Source organism: Garra rufa, chromosome 8 (genome assembly GCF_049309525.1).
Source record: "Garra rufa chromosome 8, GarRuf1.0, whole genome shotgun sequence".
Classification (NCBI taxonomy): domain Eukaryota; kingdom Metazoa; phylum Chordata; class Actinopteri; order Cypriniformes; family Cyprinidae; genus Garra; species Garra rufa.
Window position 1 is genome coordinate 25,835,278 of NC_133368.1, and position 20,007 is coordinate 25,855,284.

The following is a 20,007-nucleotide window of genomic DNA, read 5'->3' on the forward strand; positions in this document are numbered from 1 at the left end:
TCACTTCGTCAGAGGTTGCACTTTTAAGCACAAATCAACAGAATCAAGACTCGTATGCATGGTTTATTTTACCTTATCTAGTGTACAGACTTATAACAGGATGTCAATTAGAGGTTAAATAAACATCAAAGACTTAGATATGCACTCACCCTGTCTATGTTATGAAAACTGGTGTAACAAAAACCTACTCTCAAATATTATAACATTCCAATTTCTCTTTTGGCAAAACAATGGCAAAAAAGGCTTATTACGCAACAGAGGTTGCGTAAGTAATGTTACAATCAGCAACCACAAACACAAACAATACAGTCAAGTCCAGATTCATAACAGAACACAGACTGGCTAAATGATATTTTCATTTAAGCAGAATTCCTCAAATGGAGATGGCTAAACTCCAGCTACAGTACATGTGCAGTACTGTAGTAGTGTTTTCAGATCATGGTGCCTCCTCAGAGTGAGTGTGTATGAATGGTTGCCAGATTGCATAAAGCAAAAAAGCCTGACAGGGTATGTATTCATTTATCAGAAAAGCTCTGATCGGGGGATTTGAGCTCTTGATATCTGGAAACCGCAAACATGAACACTCGTATAATAGAGTCTTGTACAGCAGTCTGAAATGTTTTGGGTTTTGCTTTTTTCAAAAAAAAAAAGTTTTTGTTCTTTTAACTACATTTTAGTCTTGCCATTTTTTGTTAACAATATTGCGTGTTAATATAGTCTCAGTTATCATTTAATGACCTTATTTTTGTCTCGTTTTAGTCAGGAAAAAAAAACAGCGTTGATAAACATTTGTAGTCATAGAGTTTGTTAATGAAATTAAAGGGATAGTTCACCCAGAAATGAAAATAAGCCTATTATTTACTAACCCTCAAGGTATCCTAGGTGTATATAACTTCCTTCTTTCAGATGAATGCAATGGGAATTATATAAAAAAAATTCTGGCCCTTCCATCAGTCCGAAACAAGCCCAACAAAGTGCATCCATCCATAACAAAAAACGGCTCCAGGGGGTGAACAAAGCCCTGTTATAGTGAATCAATGCATTTTTGTATGAAAAATATCCATATTTAAAATGGAATAATCACTTTTCTCTAGCTTGCGCTAACTGTTGTACAAGGAAGCAGTTCCTGGCAGATGACGCAGGACATATCTGTTGTGTATGCGCCAAGCTGAGTCTCGAGAAAACCAACTTTTGTTTACAGGAGTTTCCTTAGGCCATGTTCACACTACTCGTCTTTTTTGACAAGAAAAAGTTGACAAGGGCACTTTACAAAATTTAATTACAAAAAAATCTGGCAGCATTGCAGCAGAGGGTGTCTTTTTGTTGCTATAACAACAGCTGCAACTGTAGCCTATATGTGGTGCAGATATGTCGATAAAAGAGGAAGCTGGCTCTTTTCTTTTCTTGACATTTTGCCTTTTATTTGATAGCACAGTATTTAGTATTTAAAGGCGCTACTGTATGTCGATGTGCGGCTCAAGAAGCTATCGCGCTGCAAGTTGGTTTTTGAAGTTAACGGGGAGGTTAATGTTGGTTCACAACAATAAAATAAAAGTATATATAACGGCACCTTTCCCATTTTTTCTTGTTGTTATGGAAACGACAGGTCTAGCTACTTGCTTGCCATTGGTCAGCTGTCAAAAAAGCGCTTGACGTGACGTACAACAGAAAAGTGATTATTAAGTTTTAAATAGAGATATTTTTCTTACAAAAATTTATCATTTTGTTACAGGAGGCTTTCATTCACCCCCAGAGCCATGTGAGGCACTTTCTATTATGGATGGATGCACTTTAATAGACTTGTTTTGGACTGGTGAAGAGAAATACCCACCCAGTGCCATTATAAAGCTTGAAGGGGCCAGAACATTTTTTTCTCTTTATATAACTCTGATTTCATTTGTCTAAAAGAAGGAAGTTATATACAGTCGTGGCCAAAAGTTTTGAGAATGACACAAATATTAGTTTTCACAAAGTTTGCTGCTCAACTGCTTTTAGATCTTTGTTTCAGTTGTTTCTGTGATGTACTGAAATATAATTACAAGCACTTCATACGTTTCCAAGGCTTTTATCGACAATTACATGACATTTATGCAAAGAGTCAGTATTTGCAGTGTTGGCCCTTCTTTTTCAGGACCTCTGCAATTTGACTGGACATGCTCTCAATCAACTTCTGGGCCAAATCCTGACTGATAGCAACCCATTCTTTCATAATCACTTCTTGGAGTTTGTCAGAATTAGTGGGTTTTTGTTTGTCCACCCGCCTCTTGAGGATTGACCACAAGTGTTAAGATCTGGGGAGTTTCCAGGCCATGGACCCAAAATGTCAACGTTTTGGTCCCCGAGCCACTTAGTTATCACTTTTGCCTTATGGCACGGTGCTCCATCGTGCTGGAAAATGCATTGTTCTTCACCAAACTGTTGTTGGATTGTTGCTGTTGGAGGGTGTTTTGGTACCATTCTTTATTCATGGCTGTGTTTTTGGGCAAAATTGTGAGTGAGCCCACTCCCTTGGATGAGAAGCAACCCCACACATGAATGGTCTCAGGATGCTTTACTGTTGGCATGACACAGGACTGATGGTAGCGCTCACCTTTTCTTCTCCGGACAAGCCTTTTTCCAGGTGCCCCAAACAATCGGAAAGAGGCTTCATCGGAGAATATAACTTTGCCTCAGTCCTCAGCAGTCCATTCGCCATACTTTTTGCAGAAGATCAATTTGTCCCTGATGTTTTTTTGGAGAGAAGTGGCTTCTTTGCTGCCCTTCTTGACACCAGGCCATCTTCCAAAAGTCTTGGCCTCACTGTGCGTGCAGATGCGCTCACACCTGCCTGCTGCCATTCCTGAGCAAGCTCTGCACTGGTGGCACTCTGATCCCGCAGCTGAATCCTCTTTAGGAGACGATCCTGGCGCTTGCTGGACTTTCTTGGACGCCCTGAAGCCTTCTTAACAATGCAGCGGAAAGTTTTTTTCAGGATTAAGTTAAATTTCATGGCAAAGAAGGACTATGCAATTTATCTGATCACTCTTCATAACATTCTGGAGTATATGCAAATTGCTATTATAAAAACTTAAGCAGCAACTTTCCAATTTCCAATATTTATGTAATTCTCAAAACTTTTGGCCACGACTTTACACCTAGGATGCCTTGAGGAGGGCATGGGCGTCGTAGTTGGGTGAAAAGGGGGACTAAATTACCAGGGCCCCAAGTGGGGGGAGGGCCCCTGAGGAGTGAAATTTTATTTATTTTCCTTTAAATATAATTTTAAGATCACAATAAATGTTGTTAACTAATGTAAATGTCTGGTGAGGACCCCCCCACCCCGGAACGTAGTGCAGCGATCCTGAACACCACCCCCCCTTTTTTTTAGGGGGACCCCTTAGCTGAGTCAGTACACAGGGCCCAGAATTCCCAGCGACGCCCCTGCTTGAGGGTGAGTAAATCATGGGCTAACTTTCATTTTTGTGTGAACTAACCCTTTAACACTAATCACAATATAGAAATTTTTGCTTTAAATAAGGTCTTTATATAAAAAATTTTTGATACCATAGAAATTTCATAATGAAATAAAAAAAATAATACTAGCCTAAATAAAAAAAATCAAGCTCACTGAAGACAATTAAACTAATTACGAAACTAATTACAAGCAACAAGACAAAAAACTACAGTAGAACGAATAAGAAATGCTACATAAACTATATAATCAAATGTATATAAAAGCTTTTATTTTTGTTTGATTAACATGAATGACTGCTATCACTTTAAGAGCTGCCCGGATCCTATAACTGTTACACATATGTTTTCTTTCTCAGCTGTTTGCTTTCACCTAAGACCTAAATTACTTTGTTTACAAGGACACTTGCAAAGAAAGGCATTTTGACACATACAAGAGTGTGTATTTAACTGCTCAAGGCCTATAAAATGGCAAAAATAGCTCTGTTCAATACTCCCGTGCTCTATGAGCACAGTCTTGATGTGTGCGTGCCTCTGACAGCTCTCAGAAACAGTCTTTCAGACATCGCGTATATAGTGAAATGAGTTATTTTACACTGCTGATTGCATTTCAATCACCGTAAATAACTTGTTTTTAAACTGCAATGCTTAAAAATGCATGCAAACCATACATTTTCATGAGCATGTAGCACAGCAACGTCACATGAGTGTGTAACCACGATAGAGACTATAGTCCAAAATTTTTACCTGTTAATTGTGTCTTCTGGCATATCACACACCCCTATGTTTACTTATATACAGCTTATCAATCCAATTTTTCTTCTATCCATGAATACATTTATCTATAAATGAATGTACTGTATCTATCCCCTTCTAACCCCATCATCCATCCATCAGTACATCAGTCATGCTATATATTTCCTTAAGCGCTCTCTCTTTCTCTTTCTTTTTCCTCCCACTCTTTACATTTGAACTGTCTCATTACCCCCAGCAATGTACCGCTTATCTTCCTTTTTGTTGTTCATCTAACCTGGCAGTCATGTCTTGTAGAATAAATGTTTACATGTGAATGTGTGCGTGTGGTGTGAAATAGAACCGTGTCATGCTGGGCATGATAACGTGTTTATGTTGACTATAGACATGAGACTCCGATAATAAATTAACCTGTCAGATGTTGACTATCAATAGCTCAGTGCCAATTAGATGTCACCTTTTAATGAGCATTGCTCAAAGATTTACACATTGAATCTTTACATAAGACACACACACACAGGCAAGCTGGTACTTTGACAAAGAAAAAGATTGAACTGACAATTTCAATTCTTTATACAGAAGAGGGTCGCATGCATGCAAAAATAAATAAATATATCGAACAGCCATTTCGATTCATTCAGACATGCAGGAAGAAAATTACTGTAATTAACTTTAGCTTTGTAAGAAATATTTTGCTCTAATGCACTTAAAGAATCTATCGGTGGTCATCCATGATGACTCCTCACAGGTTCAGGTCTGCATTTCAATGTTCAAATCATTGAAATATTTGCAAATAATAATCTCAGCACTATAACAGAATGCCTTCGGTCTTTATTCTGCTCGGTTCATTAGCAGCACAAATGAAAGTTGCCGAGGTGCAGTAATGAATAAGTTATGCAAATATTAACATCACATTTTCAGCTGCATGCTTTTCTTGCTTCATTTCTCTGCTATAACTGTATTTCGGTTGACATTTTGTGGTACAGTGATGCTTTTGCCACAGCATACAGATACCTTATTCATTGGCAGCAGGCTGTTGTACTTTATAATCAGTGATGGCACTGATAAACACATTAATTAATATCGAACGTTGTCTTTGTGATGCTTCTTGCACAATAAATACAGTAAATGGAAACAGTCCACTCAAGCGTCATTTAAAGTTTCAGCCCAATAGTCATAATACAGACAGTGGAAGTGTGAGCTGTTTTACTGCAGACCCTCAACACAACTTCAGGTCACTGGACAAAACATCAGCACTAGCCCTCCAGCTCTGCTTTCCACTCAGATATCAGCAAACTCGCTGCCACTCACAGCCAGTCGTTGCCATGGAAAGGCTTTGTCGCTAACAATGCATTCAATAGGGAATGAGATAACCAAACGATAATCATGTTGTTGCCTCTTTTTTGACCTATCACAGCCTCATAACCATGGAGATGCTCAGTGCTCGAGCAGATAAGAACAAAGAGACTGCAAAGGCCAATAGGCCATCTACACCAAGGACATGGGAAAGAAAAAGAAAGAAAATGCTAATTCAATATAAAATATAAGATAATAATGTGTATTTCTGTGGCATAAAAAGAACAAATATTTGTATAAAAAGTATTTATATATAACAAGAAAGTACTATATTAACATATACATACTTTTTTCAAGCTCTATATAAATTGTTAGGATCAGTCTGGCCACTTTGAGGCTTGTATAGAAATTATTTAGAAATTATGTATGACTGAATCTTAAAATAATCCTGTGTTGCCCTTGGCTTTAATAGTGCTGCAGTCCCACACCACTTTCCAAAAACAGAATCCAATTTGAATAATGATTCAAAATGCATTACAAAGGCATCTTCTAAATCTGTGCATAATGTAGCACAGTCTTCTCGACATTTGTTTGGTCTATCAATAACAAAGTGAAAAGCAACGTCTTTAAAGTCCAGGTCCACTCAAACACCAGATTATCGCAATCACATCAAATTTTAAAGGAGAAGTTCACTTTTAGAACAATAATTTACAGAGAATTTACTCACCTCCTTGTTATCCAAGATGTTCATGTCTTTCTTTCCTCAGTCGTAAAGAAATTATGTTTTTTGAGGATTTCAGTATTTCTCTCCATATAGTGGACTTCTATGGCGCCTGCAAGTTTTGTGCAAAATGCAGTTTAAATGCAGCTTCGAAGGGCTCTAAACAATCCCAGCAGAGAAAGAAGTGTCTTATCTAGCGCAACAATTGTTTTTTTTTTCTAAAGAAATTGACAATTTATATACTTTTTAACCTCAAATGCTCGTCTTGTCTAGCTCTGCTCTAGCTCCCATCTTATTTTCTCCTTCAACTTCAAAATCGCCCTACATCGCTGCAGAAGTAGCGACCCAGTGTTTACAAAGTGAACATGCAAAGACGATCAAATGGCCTTTACACATAGGGTAAAACAGCGATGTAGGGCAATTTTGAAGTTGGAGGAGAAAATGGGATGGGAATTTTCCCAATTACTCACAGAGTTAGACAAGATGAGCATTTGAGGTTAAAATATGAATTTTTTTTTTAGAAAATAACCAATCGTTTCACTAGATAAGACACTTCTTCCTCGGCTGGGATCATTTAGAGTCCTTTAAAGCTGCATTTAAACTGTATTTTGGAAGTTCAAACTCATGGGCACTATAAAAGTCCACTATATGGACAGACATCCTTAAATGTTTTCCTCAAAAAACAATTTCTTCACGACTGAAGCAAGAAAGACATGAACATCTTGGATGACAAGGGGTGACGTAAATTATCTGTAAATTTTTGTTCTGGAAATGAACAAGTATGTAAGTATGTATGTAAAATGACTTAAGACTCTGCAGCGAATAAATAAAATAAAATAAGAATATTACAGTTTCTTTGTATTTCTTAAACATTTATTTAAAAAAAATCCCAATTTTCACACAACCACAAATAATCACTCTATTTTACATTTTATTATAGGTTATATTTATAATAATAAATATGTGACCTGTGCTGGCAAAATGAGTCACAATGAGGAAATTTTCAAAAAATGAGTTATTTTTATTTTCACAATCTCCATTAAAAATTATGTATTATTTGTTGGAATCGACCATAAAAGTCTCTGAGCTCCAGCCATTTAAAGTCGATGGAGTCACAAATTCAATTTTGTGAAAAAGCTAAAGTTTTCTGAAGGTTCCAAAGCAAAATCACCTAGCAACGGTGGATCTTTTACTCCACTTCTTTTCTTAATAATAATTACTATAATATATATAATATACAATATAGCTATTATTTGTTTTATCTTTGTTATTAAAAATTAGAAGTAAGATGCAAATGAACAGTAGAACAAATATAATATTAGAAAGAAACTAATTAAATAGTGCATTACTTTTTTCATCTTACATCTAAACAGAAGCATTTAAGTAAGAAAAACAAATAGGCTAATCAAATGTAAAAATCACTTTAGTGTATTATTAAAGGTCCACTGAAGTGCTTTAAAACATGCAGCATTATTCTATGTGTTGACGTGATTCAAACTGAAATAGAAAGACAAAGCAGGACATATCAAGCAGTTCTGCCCCCATTTTTTTTTTTTTAAATAGCCAATAGCGTTTTGTTTGTATCACTGCTTGGGCAGCCATGGCAGTATGACAGCCACAATCTAATCTATATCGCATTCTGTGTGACTTTCTTTGCCCCAATAGAAAGCATATTTACACTGTCTAAACGTTCCCTATCCCCTATATAGAGCACTACATGCCTTTCACTATACAGAAAATAATGAATAATGAATTCTGTGAACAAGTGACCGATTTCAGCCGCAGATTCAGTGTCTATTTTTAATGTAGGGAACGGGACTCTTCGGATTCTAGAGAGAATTGGATTTTTGATAAGTTTGATAAGAAGATGAAGTGCATGGTGATGTCATTTGTAAATGTAATTTGTAATTTGTAGATTTAATTTGTAAATGAGAATTTTGTCTTTGTTTTGGAGCACATTAGCTTACTGATATCCCTAATGCTAACATATTCATACTAATACTGACTTCATATGGACATTAAAACTACAAAAACACTTCAATTGAGTGATTCCCTCTTTTCTTTTTTGTTACATTAAAACTAATGAGACAGACAGTCTATATATTAAGACTAACTGTAATGCACGGATCTATCAGAAATTTTTCCCCGACAGTTAACCGAATGTTCACTTAAGACATAACAGATTATGTCAGTGTGAATACTCACCCAGACAGATATTTTGAAATACTGTTATTCTGTGTATATCGGGATTGTGTGTTATAAGAGATGCGTCTTTATGCGCACACTTTGGGTGTGTACGTCGGCACAATCCTTTTATTTACATCAGCATGGGTTTGAAGATATCACATTTCACTGGTTTAGACTCATGCCATCAAGAAATCTCTATTACTATAGCTGCCTTCACGCCATGTCGTAATTACCGTAATTCTGAGATGACAACACGTGAATTATGTGTTTCTATGGCAACACTATCAAAGCCAAAGCCTTCACGTGCTCCAGAACTCTTAATTACAACTTGTAAGCTTGGAATGTTCTGAGAGCTACAACTTGGACCATGTGAAGCTATACCACCTGACCGCCGCCAAATTCATGTAGAGAACATGGGCAGCTCCAAGAAGGACGTCACGTGTTCTCATCTTGGAATTACGGTACTTATAGTCTAAGCCTCAGACGTCACGCTCACGGACCGTTGACTGAATGTCTGATGCATATGGCACACAAAAGTGGAAACACTTCAGGAGTTTTCGGAGTCGTCATTGGGTGAATTATACAGGATTTCGGGGAGATGTGTGTCGTGTTCTTTAAAGTTCCTTCTGGAAACAAAGATGCCGTCATGCCAAACCCCCTCATGGAAAAAGAAAGTCATTGTGTTTACAACTTAGACAATGAGCAAGTTTACAGCGTGAAATCTTTCAAATACGTCTGAAATGATAATTCTAGGCCAAAATTAAACACTGGGCCGAAGGCCAAACATGTTTTTCGGTGTTCCCCCCCTCCATGGATTTTGCAAATTTTTTTCACCATTGCATAAATTAAAGGGGTCATATTATGCTCTTTTACAAAGTCTTTATTTTGTTTTGGGAGTGCACTAGAACATGACCTCATGCTTAGTGGTTCGAAAAACATATTATTTTTCACACAATTTACATTATTGCAATAGCTTTCTCCCCAGGCTGGCACAAATGGCATGATTAGTTCTGGGTTTGATGAAGGTCCGCCTTCCAAAAAACAAAATGTGTTGTGACTGGTTAGTGCTCCCACTGCATTGCAATTGGAGAACAGCTTAGACAGCGTTTCAGTCCTGCCACGCCCCTTCCCAAAGCGGCCAAGGTTCCCAGCACTTCTGCCATCAGTCTGAAGGTCTGGCTAATGCCGAGTTCAGACTGCACGATTTTCAAAGCAATCGCGTCACAGATGTTTTCACACTGCATGACTATCTGGGGTAGCATTCCGTCGCTGCTGTGTTCACACTGCATGATGGATCGGCGACAGGGGGTTTCACACTGCATGACTTTACAAAAAGAAGAATCGCCGACAACTTTGTCCCAGTCCGCAAACTACGTCTCACAACCAAACACACACGAGAAGTGACATGGAAACAACACGAGGTCAGGCGTGCAAGTTCTCACGTGAGACTGGGATTATTATAAAAAAAATGGTAGCCCGCAAGAAGCTTGTCATACAAATTGCATGTGCACTCATTTGCAGTGAAAAGAAAAGAAGCCAAAGCTATTCTTGTTGATATTGTGGTATATACCTTCGTAACTCCTCCCCTAACTTCCCGCTGGCCTGGATGTTGCTGTCTCATTGGCTGTAGGTAATGTGCCTACGCCGATGTGATTTTCAGTCAGATCACCTTTCACACGGCATGATTTTGAATCGCCGACAGGTCCAGATATTTAGCATGCCAAATATCTCACGGGTGTCGGCGACACGTCGGCGATTCTCTCAGATCGCGTCTTTGATAGTTCACACTGTGTGATTTTCACTCACGTGAACGAGCACCGATTTGCCTGTGATTTCGGGCATTTGTCGGCGATTTCTCAAAACCTGTCGGCGAGTCAAAATCGGGGCTAAAATCATGCAGTCTGAACTCGGCATAAGCGAGACTATGGTAATTATGACATGACATGAAAGCAGCATATTTACAAAGCTGGAATGCTGCTCTTACATCTGTACCAAACTTGTGATTTTTTGTGACTTTAGTCATTCAATCTCTATTTAACTCTTCAGGTGTGTATATAAAACAAGCATAAAAACTGCGGAAAAAACAAAAACAAAAACTTTCTTTCAAGTAAACTGCTGAACAAAATCAGACAGTCTCTTCAACAGATGACAGCTCAGCTAACATAAATGTCATAATCTTTTTAATTGTTGCTTCAAAAGTATAATCACAGACACCACGATGGAGATTACATGAACAGTTTGGCTTTTACATAATGCTCATTTTCTCAGTTTGCCACTCATTTTCCATCATCATCATCATCTGTGAGTGTTTTTATGCTTGTGGATAAATATAAACACTCAGATTCTGTCAACACCTCTTGTTATAGCAATCTGTTCCTTTCCAGCCTGTGAATCATCTGAAGATTTGAAATCCTCTCAATCTGCGCAAATTTACTACTACTTAAGTTGAAACGCATATGGCTACAGGAACGGTTCTCATGTCAAGTGACAAAAGCAGTTATGACATCTTCAAAAACCAAATTCAATGCTTCTGGGTGAATGAATTAGTTAATGTCACTGCAAATGGCTAACGGAGATAATTCCTTGTCAGATTACTCAATGGCATCCCTAACAAATCTCTTATTTTGTGTCATGCATCGTCTTTTCTGTCACATCACAGTTTTTTTTTCTTTATCTGCAATATACTGCAGAATTCTGACTGCTACCAAAAATGTAATCCATGGAAACGAGACAGCCAGGCTGTGATAGTGTCCCCATTCAGTATGCTAATGTTTAGAGTCCTTTTGTCTTTTATTAATATGTTAAAATGGGATGCTCTAAGACTTGAAGATGCACTGATTGTATCCTCTTTGAAAAACACACGATACACTCCTTATAGCAAGTGGATAATACCTTTCATTTGTATTCTAAGATTTGAGAGGGAAAAAAAGCAGGGATGTTATAAAACAGATGTTGTGACAAAAAGACTATCAAAATCTCAAAAATATGCAGATATGAAAATGATAGAATAGAAATGAAAGATAAAAAATGAAATGGTTCTATCTCTCCCCTGTGATGAAAAAAGTGGGGATATCATCACTAAACTTAATTGCAAAAATGTTTTCATATTATACATTACCAGTCTAAAGTTTTTGAACAGTAAGATTTATGTTTTTTAAAGTCTCTTCTGCTCACCAAGCCTTTATTAAATCAAGTACAGCAAAAACAGTACATTTGTTTATATTTTTACTATTTAAAATAACTGTTTTCAATTTAAATATATTTTAAAATGTAATTAATTCCTGTGATCAAAGGTACATTTTCAGCATCATTACTCCAGCCTTCAGTGTCACATGATCTTCCAGAAATCATTCGAATATGCATTTCCTGTTCAAGAAACATTTTTTTAGTATTACCATTTTTTCAGGATTCTTTGATGAATAGAAATATACAAACAGCATTTATCTGAAATAAAAAGCTTTTGTAACATTATACACTATACCATTCAAAAGCTTGAAGTCAGTATTTTTTATTTTCCGGGAAAGAAATTATAGAAATTACTACTTTTATTTAGCAAGGATGCTTAAAAATTGATCAAAAGAGATGATAAAGACATGTATAATGTTACAAAAGAATAAAAAAATATTAGGGATGCACGATATTTATCGGACAGATAAATTATCGACCGATATGGGTAAAAATTACGTCATTTTTATTGATCCGATAAATAAATGAAACCCGATCCGATAAAGTACTCTTGCTGGTAAATCAGTCAATCAGTCTGGTTTATCTGAGATTCATCTGCTTTCCGAGTGCAAGTGACTGCAGCTGTAAACTGCAGTGACTCTCGGACTCGGAGTTGGTCGCGTTTAATACGTCATCATCTGTGTCGTCATCATCGTCCTTCGCAGGTCTGGAAGTTTTTCACGGTGACAGAGGAGGACAATGCTATTGCTATTTGCAACACATGTTTAGCAAGGATTCCGAGAGGAGGTAAAAAGCCGTCAAGTTTTAACAGTCTTATATCTCACTTCAGAGGTCGTCATCGCGGTGAATCTGTTTTAGGGGCCTTTCACATGTCGCGCCTAAAAACGCGTGGAAAACGCTGAAGCGCCGGCTTCTCTTTCTTTCCAAATCCAAAGTCTTTGCCAAACCGCTCTGTAGCTTGAGCTCCAGTGGCGTCTGCCGTTGCTAAGCAGCCACGACATGTGCTCTCCATAAAGACAGTAGTTTCAGCAAAGAATAAATGGATTTTCAGCATTAAAAATCGCTTGCAGTAGCTCTGTTATCAAATTTATTTAAAAATGTTTATTCCTGTACAGCTTTGATAAGCTGTTTCTCCACCTTGCCAGTGCTTTCAGTGTTATTAAGGGAAAGGATGAAGCTGATTGGTTGGTTCATGTCACATGACCTGCGTTGTGCTTGCGGCATTCTGAAGAGTTGAGATGTTTTTATCTCGATTCTGATGTTTTATTCCCCGCCTTGTACGATTTGGCTGCTGCACACATTCATAATATGATCAATAATGTAAGCTTTACCACAGACATTTGGACATCTGACTTTACTCCATGATGCACTTTTCATTTTTTCCAGGTTGACAAAATGTCAAAGCATTTTATTTTATTTAGAATTGTGGTGCCTTACACAAAAAAATAAAAACATTTTTGAAGAGTCAGGACTGTTTGCTATGATTGTTAGACCCAGATATATAATATACATTTCATTAGTTTATCTTAGATTTTGTATTGTCTGCACAAAATTATCATATAAAAATATGAATGTATCGGCTATCGGTATCGGTTAGAATTTTTCATATCGTGCATCCCTAAAAAATATTCTACTCAGCTGTTTTCAACATAACAATAATAAATGTTTTTGAGCAGCAAATCAGAATATTAGAATGATTTCTGAAGGATTATGTGACTGGAGTAATGATGCTAAAATTGAACTTTAAAATCACAGGAATAAATTACATTTTAAAATTTATTCTAATAGAAAACAGTTATTTTAAATAGTTAAAATATTTCAAAAATGTACTGTTTTGCTGTGCTTTGGATCAAATAAATGCAGGCTTGGTGAGCAGAAGAGACTTCTTTATAAAACATTTAAAATCTTACTGTTCAAAAACTTTTGACGAGTAGTGTATTTTCCTATGGTATACATAAAATAACATAATTCTAAAAGAAATCACAAATGATAGCGACCACTGTGTTAAAACACCAGTGAGTCAACAAATTATTCTGCAATATTTCTGTTACATCACGATTTTAATTGCTTCATCTATGACAAGTGAACATTGCAATTAAAATGGCCTGTCACAGCTGCGGTTCTGTGATTTTGATCCATGCATATGTGTGTGTGGCGCCTCTCTGTTGTCCTTTCTGCTTCCCTTACTTGTAACTCTATCACAAGATGCCAATCAAACATTTTTGCCATTTCATTTTTTAATGAATTAACTCATGGTTCAAGATCTTGGCCAGTTTGCAAACCCCTTCTGTGCCCACACCATCCCAGCTGGCACTCATTTCAATGATGACAGTCAACAAACCTCCTCAGCAAATGCCAAATAATAAATAAGAGTCTATTTCCATGAAACAGAGCAGTCAGAGAATCAGAAGTGGACGTCTGGAGGAACTTCCCCAGACATTTCTACAAGGATAAACATGCCATCCTGCATGTACTGATTAAACTTTATTATAGCCAATCAATCAATTGATAAAGAAAGAAAAAAAGTCAAAAAGTCAAATAAATATAGAGAAAAGCTGTAAAAAAAAAAAAAATCATCCAATCAGACAAGAGATGACAGACTGACTGATGATTTCAGTCAGCGCTTGAGATTTTCGTGTGTAATTTGCAGCTGACGCGTGGGCTGAGACTCGCTAGCAAGTAACCACCTTTGTTCGTATGAGATTTAATTTTACATTGACATTGTTGCCACTGTGACCAACTTGGACATGACAGGTGTTAGAATGGCCAGTGAAAAAGGCCAAGAGAGGCCTTCATTAAAGATGTCAGAAGATGTGAAGGGGGAGGATACAGTGCTTAGACTCAATACATCAAGGGATCTTTGAGAGAGAGTCTGCGATATTCTGTGGTGTTTGGGGAACAAAAGTGTTTAAGTGGTGTTTTCTGAACAGGGCTGTGAGTTGGACACAGTTAATGTGGCAATCCTGAAACAACTGGCATTAGGTCAACATGATGCCGTGCCCTTGACTTCCTGCTTAGTCATAGAGAAAGACAGATCAGAAGGGACAATTCTTACATCTTCCATGTCATTTCTGACTTATTATTTTGGTATTTTAGACATGTTTTGTGCTTTCTTCTCTCTGTAAGCCATGACAAATCTATCATTTTATCCACTTTTTTCCTGAACAACCAATGGGTTGATGATTCACTACTGCTATTTTAATGTCACATCTCGTTAAAAATCACTCTAGGAGGAGGTACAAGCACATGCGAACCAGACCAATTTATGGTGGACGTGTTAAAGTTTACTTCACCCAAAAATGAAAATTCTGTCATTAAATACTCGCCCTCATGTCATTCCAAAACTGCAAGACTCATCTTCAGAACACAAGATTTTTTTTTTTTATGAAATTCGAGAGCTTTCTGATCCTGCATAGACAGCAATGCAACTGACACATTTAAGGCCCAGCTTTAATCTGTGCTGTTGTTGACTGCCACAAAAAAATAAGATTTTTAAAAAGAAAATATTCATATAAAAGACAAAACATTACATTTAGTACAGTACATTTAGTACATCCATTACATTTAGTCAGGAAAAAAAAAATATCCTTGAAAGTGGATGTGTCAACTCAACACAATGTTAAGAATTTGTTAAAAAAAAAAAATTCCTTCAGCAGTGCTCTCATGCTCATTTTTTTTTTCTGAAAACTTACACAACTCAGAAGAGTGGTGACAACAATGACTTGAAAATTATTTTCTAGTAGTGTTCAATGACAGCCTTGTCTTCTATACAAATGTACTAGGGCTGCAACTAACGATTATTTTGATAATCGATTAGTTCGTCGATTAATTTTTCGATTAATCGATTCGTTGGCTTAAAAATTCCAATTATTTATTTATTTTTTAAATCACACTATTCCACATTCTGAATGCTATGAAAACACAGTGCTTAACCATTTACAACAATTCACCTGTTGTAATAAAGAGAAAGGACAAATATCTGAAGAAAAACACACTAACAAGCATAAAATACAGTGTTTCTGCTATTTATTCTGCCGTGGCGGTGTTTAGTGTCCCACCAACAGCAGCGAGCACAAGAGATCCGCGTTCAAATGCACGCAGTAAGCTGAAGCTGGCCCAAAGCCCCAGCTAAAGTAATTAGGCCTACCATGAATGTGGAGGGGAAAAGTAAGGAGATATTCATATTATTTATTAATAAACTAGTATTTTCTGAGTGCATCTTTATGGATTTGGCCTATAGCTAATAAAAGAGTTTTGTTTTCGATTTGAATTATTTCGTTTTATAGTAGTGAAGTAATAATTTAAAGTAAATTTATTACTCTTACATTTATGAGCAAAAATGAAGTTTCACATAGCACTTGCACCTCCATGTCCTGTGTAGGATTTCAGCGCGAATCAAACAATTTGGGAGATTCGATTAGAAGTTAAAACACCTCAAACTCCACAAATTCCAGCAAGACCAGACCCCTGTCGTAAAAGTTGTAATTTGACACTCTGGTTCCAGCCAGTCTGAAGCAAACCTAACTAACTAAGAACTTGCAACATTAAGACAAGAGGACACTTGTTAATAAGGAAGGAGATTGTCAACTCTGGGGCAAATAATCAAGATTAATGGTTAAAGAAATGCACATCATGAACCTCACATGAGTTGAGTCATTTGAGTTTGGTCGATGGTCTCCCCCACACGAAGGACAAAAGACTGAGCTTCCTTCCCTAAACTTTTGACCTCCCAGCTTAGAGAACAGACCCTCACAGTATGGCACAAGAAACTGCCTATTGATATATATATATATATATATATATATATATATATATATATATATATAGATATATATGCACCCAAAATTATGCTAAAAAGGACTCATGAGCAACTCATCATTTCTATGCATAATTTCCTATCATTTATGTTATCCACACATTTGCCTATTATGTTTTAATCACTTATTGTGTATGTCCCTTTTGATAACTATTGAATAGTTTGATGGTTTATATTTGTGTTTGATATGCCTGAGTTTGAAATCGCATTCTCGAAATGTTCCTGTAATTCAATTCTTTGCAAAATGTATTATAGTCTTGTTATAGAAATCATGTCCAAATTTATCTCTGCAAAGAGCGGGAATTTGGGATCACGGGACTAATCAGATGACATTGTGATTTAAGGTTGGAAGGAGGAACCAGCAGTCCACCGGAGTTCAACCAATGTTCTAATTGGTCAAGACATCATTTTGGGATGTGTCCAAAAGCTGAGTTTAAAACCCCAGGACACCCTCTCTTCTCTCTCTTATCTCTCTCACCCCTTACAACCCTCTGTCTTAATCTTTGCGCTTCGCGCCGCCGCGTCTCGACGCTGCCTGGGCTGGCCTGCATGCCAGACGCTCCTCTAAAGGAAACATGAGGAGATCATTACACTTCTGTCTTTTACTTTAATTCTTTTTTTTATTTCTTTCCGTTGAGAGTTTCGTTTCTAGTTAAGTTTGTGCAAGCCGCGACTGACCCAAACGTCTTCGCGGACCTGAACTTTAACAGCGCTCCGCTCTCATATCCAGCCAACGCCCAAGCCTTCACAAAGGACCACAGAACCAACCAATCAGCAACCTCGGGAAAGCCCCTTTCGGAAGCGACGCAACCAAAGGAATTCCCAAAGGCAACGCGCAAGTAACCTCCAGAATCTTACTGAACTGGTGCATTTTGATATAAAGTTTAATAACCTCTTTGAGAGACTCAATACGAAGGTTAATTAAGTGTTTGATGGTTGTTCAGGTCTAAGCAATTGCACATATTGCTAACTTGGGACTTCATATGTTCATTCCTTTAAACTCATTCTTTCCTCACTTTCTCTTTCTGCAACCTGTGTGAATGCGTGTGTTTATGTTAGATTAGTTTGTATGTGTTAGGTTTATCCAATAAAATCATATTTTTATTAGAAAAGATAAGTATCTTGTGTTTTGTGCTTACAAGTTAATGCCTTAAACTGCTGATTTTGCTACTGTGCTAATATATAGTGTTTTCACTATATTCTGGATAGTAATATCCATTGCAGAGTTTCTCTTACACGGCTTGTGAATGAATCGCGGGTCGACTCTGGAACAGCCGTAAAACAGCGATTCTGTTCAAATTCCCTATTGAATCATATTCGATTCCCTTTGAGCTAAATTATAAATTATATGTAGTTATCCCTGCTACACCTGCAAAGCTTTCAATCTCCGTACAAACTGGATATGCGCCTATTAGTAGCCTACACATTTATCTAGGTTAAACGATTAAACTAATATTGTGATATGCTTAATTTTTATTTATTTATTTATTTATTTATTTTTATTTTTTTTTTTATTTTTTTTTTTATCTAAGGATTTTAATTTAAATTGTGATGATTTGAGAAGGCTAAACTGATCTATCTGCCGCCGGCCGCTTTGTCGTTACTTTTAAAAACAAAAACTTGAATTTCACAAAAAAAAAAAAACATGTTCCAAATATATTTCTAAATTAACTTTATAAACTAAAGAAACGAAAATAAATGTAATTACTTTGCTATTAAAAACAGCAGCTGTGCAATGGGGAAGAGAAAGAGAACTCGGCCAGTAATTCTGATGAGCTGATAATCTGCCACCGTCACAGCCCTACTGTTCATACCCTCCATAAATACGCACACTACATGTTGTATTTAAATCTAAATTTAACATTCAACGACAGATGTTTCAGCACAATGAATGTTTTTGCGCTGAGTTGAGTATCAATTGTCTCCCTTTCTGTGTTCTGTGTTCCGGCTGTCTGACGCTCATTCAGTAAAGATTTAAACTTACAGACTGCCAGAATGGATTTTTAAATGGAAAATCTCGAGTGAATTTGTGACATTTACAGATAAGGATATGACCGCAAACTGAAAGTTTTCATGCTGAGGACGCAAACGGATCTCAAAGCGCCTCACAGGGCAAGCCATCACTCTATTAGTTTTAAATAAGGAATTCTCATGTTTTGAGCAGCTTGGATCACGTAACTCTCCTGCAGCATCTCAGTCTGTTTCCTCCACTATTTTTAGATGCATTTTGTCTATAGAAATGCGTCATTCAGTGCTGTTATTTGACGTGATCCTCTGAATTTGTAGGTGCACTGTGGGCGGACCCGATTCATCGATAATGAGAATCGTTGTCGACAAATTTCATTATCGATAATAATCGATTTTATCGATTAGTTGTTGCAGCCCTAAAATGTACACAAGCACAACCCATTTTTCGGATGATAAAATATAAAACATTCTGACGGAAAAACTCTGGTGAATTGGATTGGAAGTGAAGAACATTTAATAATAATCACACAAAAAAATAACCATATTTTCATGTAAGTGCAGGCATGGCCATTTGTACATTTTATGGGTCTGACTTCCAGTCTCATCAGTGACCAGCTATTTTTAGCTGTACAAAACAGCTCGTTTTGCTGCTTGTTTTACCATATATTTTACCATTTCGAAACTGATTATATCTAGCTGAGATACAACTATTTTAAAAATCTGGAATCTCAGGGTGCAAAAAATCGAAATATTGTGAAAATCACCTTTAAAGATGTCCAAAAGAATTTCTTAGCAATGCATATTACTAATTAAAAATTAAGTTTTAATATATTTATGGTAGCAAATTTACAAAATATCTTCATGGAACATGATCTTTATTTAATATCCTAATGATTTTTAGCATAAAAGAAAAATTGATCATTTTGACCCATACAATGTATTTTTGGCTATTGCTACATTATACTCATACTCATTTCCACAAACTGATATGATTCTTTAGGGTCTTAATGAAAAGTCTATATATCTTAATTGTTATTCTTTCATTGTTTCCCTATAGCAGCTAATGAACCAGAAGTCTCGCCCATAGGCTTACTTACACGTTGAAAAATAAGGTGGATAGGTCAGTTTGAATGACATAAAATAAGACAAATATAAAAAACATTAAATATAATTCACTTCTTTTTTTCAAAAACAAAAAACCTAGACACACATATGTGTAAAACATAAAAGTTTTCGGTTGCTCATCTGCCTCATGAGATCTTTTTCATATTTGTATTTCCAAAATGTCCTGAAAACATCCATCATCGAAGAAAAGACAAAATTGTTTTCTTTTTGCAGACAGCCATCCACCTGTCTCTGATTAAAAAATAAATAAATAACTTCCTTACAGTTCTTGATTTTCACTTGTTTGTTGTTGAGCTGTTCCATCTCACCGGTCTCCAGTGATGGATGACCACTCTTTCATTCCTTCATAAATTTTCCACCTTACAGCAGACACAGATGCCAAGCCACATTACAACTTTCAGCTGGACGACTTGCATCACACAGTCACAAAGATCTATGAGGGAAACTAAGGACATGTTATGAGTTATAAGTAGCAGTCTTTCTACAGACATTGAGAAACAGGTGA